Here is a 13327-nt window from a genome sequence, read left to right on the forward strand (position 1 = left end):
AAACTAAAGAAAATTTTTGCTCTCATGTAAACTATAGAGAAAGTGGACATTAGCTAGATTTAAAGGATTCTTATTTAATACCAGCATTATTACTTCCTTCTGCAAAGATTAATGTTTTATTGGTAGGGAAGTCTTTACACTTTTAAAAGGTACTTTCTGTTCCTGGATATTCCCAATTTCTTATATGCTGGGATGACATTTCATGACTGTATATTAATGATGGATCTTATTCACATTATAGGTAACTTAATAGCCACTTAGAATACACGGCAGTGAGAAAGTAAACTGTGTATACCCAAATATCACATATATTGTTTCTTACTTCTCCCAATAAATAATACAAATAGGAAAATTATATTCCTAAATATTGCACTTAATGTTTTTGTGAGGTATTTGTTACATACTACATTACAAGTATATTTTTATTATTTAGGTAATCTGGTGCAGCAGCTGTGATACGAGTTCCCACACAGATGAGGAATATTTTGACTGTAGAAGCATCTCAAAGTTTTGTGAGGTCTGGTCATATACAGCACTGTCTAACCATGACTAATGCCTGTCAGCCTGGGATTTGACTTCCTTAACCAGAACTGAACTCCCACAATCAAATGGGTGTAACAATTCTATGATAAAGCACTGCGATACAGTCCAGAATATTTCTTTCACTCAGATCAAGAGATATCATATCAAAGAAGATCAAATAGCCTACTCTTAATTTGATTAAATGAGTCACAAGTGATGGCTGTATGTGTATGTTGTTAAAATATTATCAGATAAGATGGCTGTCAAGGAAATGAGAACTAGAAGAACCATATGAGTGTGGCTTCTTTAGATTCAGGACTGTGGCCAAACTTTGGTACCATTGTAACTTGTTAAGAAGGGCACCACTGAAATAATACTTATCCAATGCATTCATAGAATAAAAAAGGTTACCATACCCATCAGATTCAGTTGAATTCACTTTCTCTGCTGTGATTGAGAAAATTTGGACTGTACCTGGAGCCATTTCTGAAGTGGGAGAGAGGTGGATGATGAAGGGATAATACTGTACAGATCAGGCTAAAAGATTTTATGGACAGTTAAATAGATTCGGGGGCAAGCATGAGAACAGTGTAGATTGCATATCTTTTGGGGACATAGGTTTGTGATTGAAGAAAAGAATAGGAAATTACTTTCAAACCCTTAAATAACATCTACAATTCCAAACAAAATTTTATGTAAGAACTCCAAGGCAATCCTGTTTTAAAAGGATAAGGACATAAAAGCATCTTGTCACAGATTATAATTAGAAAGTAAAATCCTATAAGCTTGTTCAGTGATTGTACACTGCCCTCTAAATCATGTGGGAGAAAAAGATCCAAATGTTGATATTTACTTATTTAATTTAAAAACTTCACAATCAAGGGAAGACTGAAAGACTTAGACCAATTTTACCTGCTGAGGTTATGCTGGTAAGTGGTGCACAAGTGACAATTTAGAAAGAAAGAAAAGTCTTTTTGCTAATAACCCAACTAAGAGTAAAAAGCCGTAGAAAATGCCAGCACCTGGTAGTAATAGGCCTTAGCTTGTTATTAGAAGACATTTATGAATTACAATCAACAAATTTACAATTTGCAGGAAATTTAATTCAGATAAACGGAAGTATTCTTCCTGATGCAAATATTGTCTCTTCTTCTTTCTCCTTTCCCTCCAGCCTCCTGTTTCTCCATCACTCCCAGAGAAATCAGAAAAAGAACCTCAGAAAACTAAACCATAATCTTGGGTTTCTGGTAAATTGTAAAAACTTCATGTCAGATATGGTAGAGTAAAGCTGGTTGCTACAGAAGTGAAATAAAAAAGTGAATGATGGTGACACATTACAAAATATTTTTCTCCTATAAAGAAACTACAGATTTTCTTTCACAACTGTTTTACCTCATTAATTTAGTTTCTTTTAAATTAAAATACAAATCAACACAGTTATTTAGGTTAGATCACAGAATCGCAGAATGACAAGAGTTGGAAGGGATCTCCGGATACCTGTTTCTAACTTCATGAATTTTCCTACTGACTGCATTGGAACAAATAGCATAAACAGACATACATGCTTAAGCATATATGAATTGCAGCTGTAGATATTAAGATCTTTCCCCATCTTATTTGTCCAAGAATGTATTTATATAAAAATTTATGTTTTTCTTTTCATTGGTTGGCATTGTTTGGCATTGATTCCTTCTAAATTTCAGGTTTGGGGGGGGTGTTCCCTTGCCTATTTTGCATTTGATGATCAGAATACTTTATTTTAGTTACAAGATTCATCAGTCTATGAATGATTTGCTCATTATTTACTATTGTTGATTTTGTCTCTTTTCTCCATGTTGAATGTATTTTGTGTGTTTGTCTCCCTCCTTACTTTTAATTGCTATAGCACAAACAATCTAAAAATGTGTGCAGTGTATTACTAACCCAAGCAAGCTTCCTATTTCACAAAAAAGCAAAGCAAAACAAAACAAAACAAAAGCCAAACACAAGAATCCTGCTTGAAAGCTATCATTAAATTAAAAGCTCTAACTTTAAATCAGAATTTAGTAGTTCTAAACCACTCTCACTGCATTTTAATACACTGAAACCTTCACATGGCTGAAACTAATTAAACTTGTCTACCAAGATAAAATGAACACGTTTAAATATGTATGTGTGAATATGTCTGTCTTCATTACCTGAATCACCTTCTTTGAAACTTTACAAATTTTTAAAATAGATTTTATGGATGAGGTTACCAGTTTGTTTAGAATGTTTTGGGTTTTCTTTTTTTTAACCAGAAATATGTAAACATCATTTAATAGAACAAAGGTATGGAATTTAAAAGTCCACAAAATGCATGTAAAGCAGAATGTGCTAAATAGGTAGGTATGCAGAGAATAAGACAAGATAAAATAGGCAACTATTCATACAGGTTCCTGGAATTCAGTACCTTTCTGGTTTTCTATGTCATGCTATACTACATATCTGTTTTTTGTGACCTGTTGTTTGTGAACAGAGAAGGACTGTGGGTGATGTGAGAACTGGAGGCTGTCTTGGGCACAGTGATCATGAAATGATAGGTTTTGATTCTTGAAGAAGTAAGGAGGGGGGTCAGCAGAACTGCTACCTTGGAATTCTGGAGCGCAGACTTTGAACTCTTCAGAAAGCTGTTTGACAAAGTCCCTTGGGAGGCAGTCCTAAAGGGCAAAGGAGCCCAAGAAGGCTGAATGCTCTTCAGGAAGGAAATGCTGCAGGTGCAAGAGCAGGCTATCCCCATGTGCCAAAAAAGAGCCAGAGGGGAAGAAAACTGGCCTGGCTGAACAGAGAGCTTTGGCTGGATCTCAGAAAAAAGAGGAAAGTCTATGAGCTTTGGAAGAAGGGGCAGGCCACTCAGGAGGACTACAGGGATGTTGCAAGGTCATGCTAAAGCCCAACTAGAACTTAAATTGGCCAACTCTGTGAAAGACAATAAAAATGTTTCTATAAATGTATTAACAAGAAAAGGAGAGAGAAAGAGAATCTCCATCCTCTACTGGATGCAGGGGGAACCATAATGACAAAGGATGAGGATAAGGCTGAGGCACTTAATGCCGTCTTTGCCTCTGTCTTTAATTGTAAGGTCAGCTGTTCTCTGGGTACCCAGCCCCCTGAGACAGAAGGCAGGGACGGGGAGCAGAACAAAGCTCCCATGATCCAAGAGGAAATGGTCAGTGACCTGCTCAGCCAATTAGACATACACAAGTCCATGGGGCCAGATGGAGTCCACCCAAGGGTACTGAGGGAGGTGGTGTAGGTGCTCACCAAGTCCCTTTCCATCATCTTTCAGCAGTCCTGGATGACTGGGGAAGTTCCACTTGATTGGAGGCTGGCAAATGTGATGCCCATCACCAAGAAGTCCTGGAGGGAGGATCCAGGGAACTACAGACCTGTCAGCCTGACCTCAGTGCCAGGGAAGATCATGGAGTAGATCACCTTGAGTGCCATCATACAGCATGTGCAGCACAACCAGATCTGGCCCAGTCAACATGGGTTTATGAAAGCCAGGTCCTGCTTGACTAACCTGATCTCCTTCTACAAGGTGACCCACTTAGTGAATAAGGGAAAGGCTGTGCATGTAGTGTACCTGAACTTTAGTAAAGCCTTTGACACCGTTACCCACGGCATTCTGCTGGAGAAATTGGATGCCCATGGCCTGGACAGGCATACTCTTTGCTGGGTAAAAAAGTGGCTGGCTGGCTGGGCCCAAATGGTGGTGGTGAATGGAGTTAAATTCAGTCAGAGGCTGGTCACAAGTGGTGTTCCCCAGGGCTCAGTGTTGGGGCCAGTCCTGTTTAACATCTTTAGCAACAACCTGTACAAGGGGACTGAGTCTACCCTCAGCAAGTTTGCAGATGACACTAAGCTGAGTGGAAGTGTTGATCAGCTTGGGGGTAGGAAGGCTCTACAGTGTAACCTGGACAGTGGGTTGTGGCCAAATATAGGAGGTTCAACAAGGCCAAGTGCCTGCATCTGGGTCACAACAACCCCATGCAATGCTACAGGATTGGGGAAGAGTGGCTGGAAAGCTGCTTGGCAGAGAGGGATCTGGGGGTACTGGCTGACAGCTGGCTGAATATGAGCCAGCAGTGTACACAGGTGGCCAAGAGGCGTGGTAGCATCCTGGTGTATCAGAAATAGTGTGACCAGCCTGACCAGGGAAGTCATCCTTCCCCTGTACTTGGCTCTGGTGTGACTGCACCTCAAATACTGTGTTCAGTTTTGGGCCCCTCACCACCAGAAGGACATTGAGGTGCTGGAGCGTATCTAGAGAAGGGCAACAAAGCTGGTGAGGGGTCTGGAGCACAAGTCTTATGAAGAGCAGCTGAGGGAACTGGGGTTGTTTAGCCTGGAGAAAAGGAGGTTGAGGGGAGACCTTATCATCCTCTACAACAACCTCAAAGGAGGGAAGGTGCTGGTCTCTTCCCCCAAGACGAGAGGAAATGGCCTCAAGTTGTACCAGGGGAGGTTTAGATTAGATATTAGGATATATTTCTTCACCAAATGGGTTATCAGGCACTGGTTGAGTGCCCATCCCTGGAGGTATTGAAAAGATGGGTACATGAGGGTGCTTAGAGACATGGTTTAGTAGTGGGCAGGTATGGTTGGACTCTTAAAGGAGGATCTTCAAGGTCTCTTCCAACCAAAAAATTCTGTGATTCTACGATATACTCAGAAGAATTTTTGTTACCTATGCAACTGATAGTGTAGTTCTATTATTGTTAATCTTTACATCCCAAGTAAGACAGAGACAGAAATTTTCTGTTAAGCCAGGACAAATACTAGAACCCTAATAAAACAGGTATTGGGGTCCATGTCGGAGTAACAAGAAGAATTATATTTTTCCCTTTTAAAGGAATGAAGTACTTTGTGTAAGGCCATTAAAAATGCAAAGGAGAGGTGATAGAAGATAAACACCTGTCCATCACGTATGTGATGGATGTAAGGTGTAAGGATATTTTGTTAATCAATTCTACAACGTCATAAAGAAAATATTTTAGAACTAGAGCATTTTTTTCAGATCTATTTACATTTAAAAATAGTAGAAAAAAAAAATCCTGCATGCATTTTTTAAGTCTTGCAGTTGAAAAATTGTTAAACATGTGCTCAGTATTAAGAAATATATTCCTTTGTTGTTGTCTCACTCAATTTTAGGCAGGTAAGCAGTTCTTGATGTCATCAGGATTCATGAACAGAACAGGGTAGAATAGAATAGAATAGAATAGAATAGAACAGAATAGAATAATTTCAGTTGGAAGGGACCTACAACATTCATCTATTCCAACTGCCTGACAACTTCAGGGACACATCAGAAGTGTTTACCATAAATGTGTTCTAATTCTAAAACTCTAATCTAATCTAAAACTCTAAAAAATATCATTGTTTTGTCTGACCATGTTTGATGTTACTGTTCAACTCTTCACAATAGAAGAAGCTTCAGTTTTTTAATGGTGGTTTTGCTTTAGATATTCTTATGCCAAGATGAAACATTACACAGAACTAGATTAAATTTACCTGCAATGAACAACAAACAAAAACCATTCAAGCAGGCTGGGGCAAAACTTGGTGCAGCTTTTTAAACTGTTAGAACTACTTCTGATTCTAGTTTGTGACAAAATTAAAAAATAACCAATGGCTATATCCCTCCCTCTGGATCTGTGAAGACAGCATAGCCAAACCTACTAGAATTGTAGTTCCGCAGAAAAGGCAGAGAACAGGCAATTAATAGTGTGTTCCTACATTCTTCAGGTCTCAGTGAGAGCTCCTCTAACAGAGTTTCACTGGGTCACTTCTCTATTGGATTAAGAGGCAGATGGAGGAAAAAAGGTAGAGATAAGAAACAGATGCTCTCTACAGCTTGATCCCCTGCTGATGCCACACTAGAGCAGCAGGTGCTTGTGCTACTGAAGCTATAAAGTATGAACGGATCATCTCCAGCTACCTCTGTACCATTCTAGTGAAACAGTAAAAATGACTTTTGTCTCCCACAAAACTTATCAAAATATTGCATGACACATTAAAATTTAGTAAGTCCTTGTCCTGGTTTCGGCTGGGATAGAGTTAATTTTCTTCCTAGTAGCTAGCATAGTGCTGTGTTTTGGATTTAGTACCAGAAGAATGTTGATAACACACTGATGTTTTCAGTTGTTGACAAGTAGTGCTCAGACTACTCAAGGACTTTTTGAGCTTCTCCTGCTCGGCCAGGTGCAAAACAAGCTGGGAGTACAGCACAGCTAGGACAGCTAACCCAAACCGGCCAAAGGGCTATTCTATACCATATAACGTCATGCTTGGTCACCATTGTTATTCTTCTCTCTTATTAAACTGTCTCTATCTCAACCCACGGGTCTTACTTTTTTTTCTTTTCTCTGATTCTCTCCCCCATCCCACTGAGGGAGGGGGGGAGTGAGCGAGCGGCTGCGTGGTGCTTAGTTGCCAGCCAGGTTAAACCACAACAGTCCTCTTTGTGTTTTTCTTAATGAGGACAATTATTTTAATGAGGGAAATGTCCAGATCTTTGTTCTGTCATAACTCAAACGAATGTTGTGACCCTTGCACTATTCACCCTTTTTCTATAAGTCTGTCTCATGGAAAATTCAGTCTTTTACCTGAGATGTCTTTCCGAGTTGAAATTTATCAAAATGCATTCCTCTGAAAGACCATGGTTTTCATTAAATCACATTTTTTTGGGCAAAAACCATAACTCTGAAATTTCCTGGTCATCTCTGGTAGTAAGACTAAAGAATTTATACAGACGCTTGAATATATAATTATTCAATATTTGACTGTTCTAGAGACTTGTTTTATGATAAATCACTTATTTTTGTATGATTTAATTCCAAGATGTTAAATAGAGGCAATAACTTGTTTTTATTTCAGTCAACCCCATGATGATAAACATTAAATAAATGTAGACATAAATATTTAAATACTGATAGTAAATTCATATGTGGTTTTTTTTTTTTTCCCCAAAGCTGCAGAGGTTATCGTTCTCCCAGCTGTTAATCATTTACTTTTTTTCACTGAATGGAAATTACTATTCCTTTAGAGTTGCTAACTTTTCTTTTGAGTGAGACCTTCTAAGATTTGGCCAAAAAAGAGCCACATGAGCTGAAATAGTTTAAATAGTAAGCGTTTGCTAACCTTTGGAAGTGTTTGACTGAAATAAGTTAGATTATCCATGTAGCTGATTTAGGAAATTAGAAAGGTAATGTGAGTGTGCTGTTTGACTCAATCTGAAAGGGTATTATGGCCTCCTCCTTTGATACTTTCACTGCACAGCTGTATTGCAGCAGTGCTTAAAACTGAATATTTGTCAATGTGGGTCCAAACCAGAACCTGAACTTTTTATAAGGAAAAGCTAGAATATTTGATTAGGTAGTGGATTAATTTGAAATTGTGAGATTCAAGATAATCTTTGAATGTCTTTTATTATCTATGTGAATAGATATTGCTAAAGCATATATTGCTAAAGCTGAAGAGCTCTAGAGTAAGAAAGGGCACTGCTGAGTCTTTTCATGCTCAAAGTCTTCTGTGAGATCTGGGCCCCACTGAAAACAGTGGAGTCAGAATCTCTCTCTATTTCTGCTGATATCTTTCCCTCCTACTCTCCGTGAGAGAGTTGCTATATTTCTCTCAATGGGAGTAACATTAATAAAAATAACGACAAAAATTATGGTATGGATATGGTTTTTTACCTTGAAAAGATGGGTAGAGGTTGCCAGCAACATTTAGTTCAGATGGATCTGTAGGTGTCATTTTAACATATTCCTGTGAATTAGCAGTATGTATCTTCTAAGTGTTAACAGATTAGGAGTTTCTCAAAGGGAAATTTGGTGGTTCAGAAGTTGTAAAAACAGAACCACAATAATTAACCCTATAAATTCTAGAATTTATTTATTTAGTGGGATGTATATAACGTGTGGATATCAAGTTTTGTTTTAAGGTGTCTATCCAGCAACATAGACATGCTGCACAGAACACATACCAGTCAGGACAGCCAGTCTAGTTGTGACCAGCACCAGGAGTTTAAGGGAACAAGACACTAACACTGAGAGGTCACAGTATCCACATCCATACGTAGAATCATAGAGTCTCAGAATAGTTTTGGCTGGAAGGGACTTTTAAAGGTCATCTGGTCTAAACTACTAACTAAATGCAATGAGCAGGGACATATTCAACTAGATCAGGTCAAGGTCTCATTTTATCTCAAAAATAGTCAGGCAGGCTTCCCTATGAGAAAGTTTGAGGTCTTTTTTGTCAAAAACCAGAGTTCAGACTAGTGTCTTCCCCTCTGCCACTCACTTCAGCAATATTTTGAACAGACAGAGAAGATGAGATCTCCCAGTGAGTGTCAAATCACAGCTTATCTCAGACTGTAGAAAAGTGGATGAAAGGTGTTTTAGGATATTTTTAAATGTAATCATTGTGTTGACAACCTATAATGAAGGGATCAGTACATAAAAAAAAATCAAAACAAAAACACATCACAACTTTATTGTTCTCTGTGAGTAAAATAGTGCAGAAGGAGCAGAACTCATTTCATTAATACACTGCATTATTTTCCTTGAAACAATAGGGGAATATGGGTTCGTTTCCTGCTCAGACCGAGAAATAATACATTATCTCTTTTCAGTGATAGTCAGCAAAGTTAATATATACTTCTACTTTATCCTAGAATTTACAAAATATGTATTTGTCTAACTTATATGTGTGGTTTCAGATCTGAATACATCTTCAGGGACAAAGAATATATAATTTGGCATTGCCATCTACAGCTTCACATATACACTTTTAATACTTCTAACTAGAAGCTTTTGTTTTGTTGTGATGTGGGCAATGGAAAACTTCTATGGGCCAGGGAAGTTTGTCAACGTCTATGCTTTAAACCATTTTGTAGTGAAGGCACTGCAAGTGACTGCTGCCAAAAATTAAGAATCATTTTGTGGGGTCTGGAGCAAAGGGTAATAATATATTAAGCAATAATAAAATGTTGCTTATCAAACAGTAAGCAAAGAACTTTGACAGAAACAAGACTGAGTGAATTTCAGCTGTGCTGAACTGCTCTGTGTGCATATTTGTGTATCTACATAATCCATATAAACTAGAAATATTTTCTTTTCCTTTTATGAAAATTGATTAATATTTCACCAATCTCTGTATAGGAACATAATATATAGATTGAAATGTTGCAATAGATTTTCTTTGCTGAACTCTTGCATTCTGATATCAGTTTTTGCAGCAACTTAACCATCTTTCCTCTTGTATAAATAACACTCCAGTGAATCAAAAGTCATTTACACTATCTTTCATTAATAACATAAACCCATAACAATCATATTCTCTCATGAATGTTTTCTTCATGCATCAGTCTCAAAACAGGTATTCTCTTTTCATCATCATCAATTCCAACATTATCATAACATTTTCAAAGTTTGGTATAACATGAAAATTGAAGCAGCAAACACATAAATAAAAATATATTATGGTCATTCATAAGATAATTGTGTGGAATTCTTTTTTTTTTCATCAGTGTCTTTATCCCTCTAGCTACTTTACTGCTGTGACAGTTACTGACACATGGCCTGACAGAAATGGAATTTTCTAGACAGCATGACTGAGCAGTTGAGCGCTCAGCAGTTACTGAACTGAATGTTTCCTCTCCAAAATAAAGCCATGGGGAAAATAATCATCATCCCTGTCAAGATCCAGCCCAAACAGTTTACATAAAGAGCACATTATTGGCACAAAAACCTTCAGTCTTGGATACTAGTTTGAGTAAAACAATTGTGTTAACCTTTGAGCCAATTAACTGTCCCTTATCACAACTTTGTGTCACTTTTTTTTAGGTAATACAGACGTCTTATTAATGAAATTTCTTTATAACATTTTACAAACAGATTTGAAAAGTCCATACTAGTTAGTTCCTCAAGGTATTCAGAAGTAAGGTGGTGAATTCCAGGAATTGGTGCAGGGGACCAGAGGTAAGTTTATTCCTGCACAGTTGTGGTATCCTGTTTCTTAATCAGCTTTGTTTGGAAAATCAAATATTATCTTGGACTTTTGTATATCTCATATCTATTAGGACTATTCAGATAGTCTGGGAAAACAAATAAAACTTGGTGACTTGTAGTTGTGTGAATAATTGACTCCTACAATGGTAGAAGGCTCAGAGCAGATGGGCACAGATGATGTACTTATGAAGCTCAAGGAAGAATGTAGGGAGTGACCACATCTGTTGTAAATAAAGCTGAATATATCACAACACAAAGGAGACCAGGGAATGGGATTTGTTTTAGATAAATAGCTATATAGGTTGAGCAGATGTCTGAATTAAAAAAAAAAAAAAAAGTGTGAATGTCTTTCTGAGCCAGCCAGACCAGCATGGGGGAAATGTGTACATCATTTAGCCCAACACAGAGTATAAAAATTGATTAATCAATAAATTAACTTTGAAGAGAGCAATGGGCTTCAGCTGGCTTCAACCAATGTATACCTTACCAGTGACTGAGGACACCCCGTGTCATGACGGTGAGCATATTTTAGACTGATAATGGGAAACAGATTTGTATTGTGAACTAACTGCATATTGTGCTTGTGTTGAGATTTTAGCACATTGCTGTGTTATTCTGATAAATCAAAATCTTGTGTAATATCAAATAACTTTAAATAAGTAAATTTGGTATTAAGACATTAAACCCTCCTTGTGTGGGATTTTTAGGAGAACCTGTATAGAGAGTATTGCACACTGACAAGTTGTTAAGAAATGGTTGCCCTGAAAATTGTTGAACTAAATACTGCTGTGTGCATTCATAATGTGGCGTCAGAATTTTGAAAGACTGGGGATGATAACTGATTGTTAAAACTAAGGAGATGAGTGGAATGGCCCAGACTTATGTTAACGGTCTTACAAACTCAGTCTAAAAAGTTTTTTTCTGACATTTGGAGAAACAACTTCTTGGACATAATCAGCAATATCTATTACAGAAACCTCACAACAGATAAAAAAATAAACCATCTTTTGTAGCAGCAAGGATGTAGTTCACTTAGAACAATTACTAAAATTAAAAGAAGATAAGCCATGAATCGCCTGATGTCTTAAAGAAAGGCTGATATCCAAAAACTTCAAAGAAAATGGAAACTATAAAGAGACATTGTTGTGTATCTATTGGTCTGTAATTTTTGTGCATTATCTCTTAAATGAAAGATTAGAAGTTCTATTCTGATGTCTTCGTGTGTGTGTGTGTGTGTGTGTGTGTCAAATTTAAGCATCTGCATCCAAGAAAGCACTTGAAAACATCAGTGATCCACTGGGGTTTCATAGCTGGATGAGTATTATCTCAGTCATCATCCAAAATCACATCTGGTTTATAAAGATCACAGAATTATTTAGGTTGGAAAAGACCCATAAGATCCTTGAGTCCAACTGTCAATCTAACACTGCCAAGTCCACCACTAAACCATGTCCCTAAGCACCACACCTACACACCTTGGCAGCCTGTTCCAATGCTTGAAAACCCTTTCAGTGAAGAAGTTTTTCCTAGTATCCAATCTAAAACTCCCCTGGCACAACTTGAAGCTATTTCGTCTTGTCCTGTCACTTGATACTTGGGAAAGAAGACTGACACCCACCTCACTACAACCTCCTTTCAGGTAGTTGTAGACGGTGGTAAGGTCTCCCCTCAGCTTCCCTTTCTCCAGGCTAAACAACCCCAGTTCCCTCAGCTGCTCTTCATAAGACTTGTGCTCTAGGCCCCTTACCAGCTTCATTGCCCTTCTCTGGACATGCTCCAGCACCTCAATGTCTTTCTGGTACTGAGAGGCCCAAAACTGAACACAGTATTTGAGGTGCAGCCACGCCAGAACTGAGTACAGGGGAAGGATGACTTCCCTGGTCGGGATGGTCACACTATTTCTGATACAAGCCAGGATGGTGCTGGCCGCCTTGGCCACCTGTGCACACTGCTGGCTTATATTCAGCTGGCTGTCCACCAACATCCTCAGGTCCTTTTCTGCCTGGTAACTTTTCAGCCACTCTTCCCCAATCCTGTAGCATTGCATGGGGTTGTTGTAACCCAGATGCAGGTCCAGGCACTTGGCCTTGTTGAACCTCATATATTTGGCTGCAGCCCATTGATCCAGCCTGTCCAGCCATCAGTATAGGTTTTCCTAGCAGCCTTTTGTATGTTATCTAAAAATTATTACATTGATGTAGAAGTTGGAAGATAGCTGAGACTTATTTTATCTGTTTACATGTTAGAGCCATGCTATCTGCCAGATTGAATCAAGCTGATAGGAATGCAAGAGCTGAAGAATCATAATGAAGACAAGGATGAGGGGATATACGTAAGTAAACCAGTTCAGCACTTTTCGACTACGCTGAAATGCTTCCTCAGTGAGGCACTGTGAATGTCAAAGGAAGCATGAAATATTTCCAATTCTGACTCTTGTGAGACCCATAAGAATCATAGAATCACTTTGGTTGGAAAAGACCCTTAAGATCATCGAGTCCAACCTTTAGCCTAACCCTGACATCCCACCATAAACCATGTCCCTAAGCACCTCATCTATCCTTCTTTTAAATACCTCCAGGCATGAAGACTCTACCACCTCCCTGGGCAGACCATTCCAGAGCCTGACAACCCTTTCGGTGAAGAAGTTTTTCCTAATGTCTAGCCTAAACCTGCCCTGGCGCAGCTTCAAACCATTCCCCCTCGCCCTATCATCTGTTACCAGGGAGAAGAGGCCAACCCCCACCTCACTACAGCCTCCTTTCAGGTAGTTGTAG

Source organism: Egretta garzetta, unplaced genomic scaffold (assembly GCF_000687185.1).
Source record: "Egretta garzetta isolate BGI_Z169 unplaced genomic scaffold, ASM68718v1 scaffold47, whole genome shotgun sequence".
Lineage (NCBI taxonomy): Eukaryota > Metazoa > Chordata > Aves > Pelecaniformes > Ardeidae > Egretta > Egretta garzetta.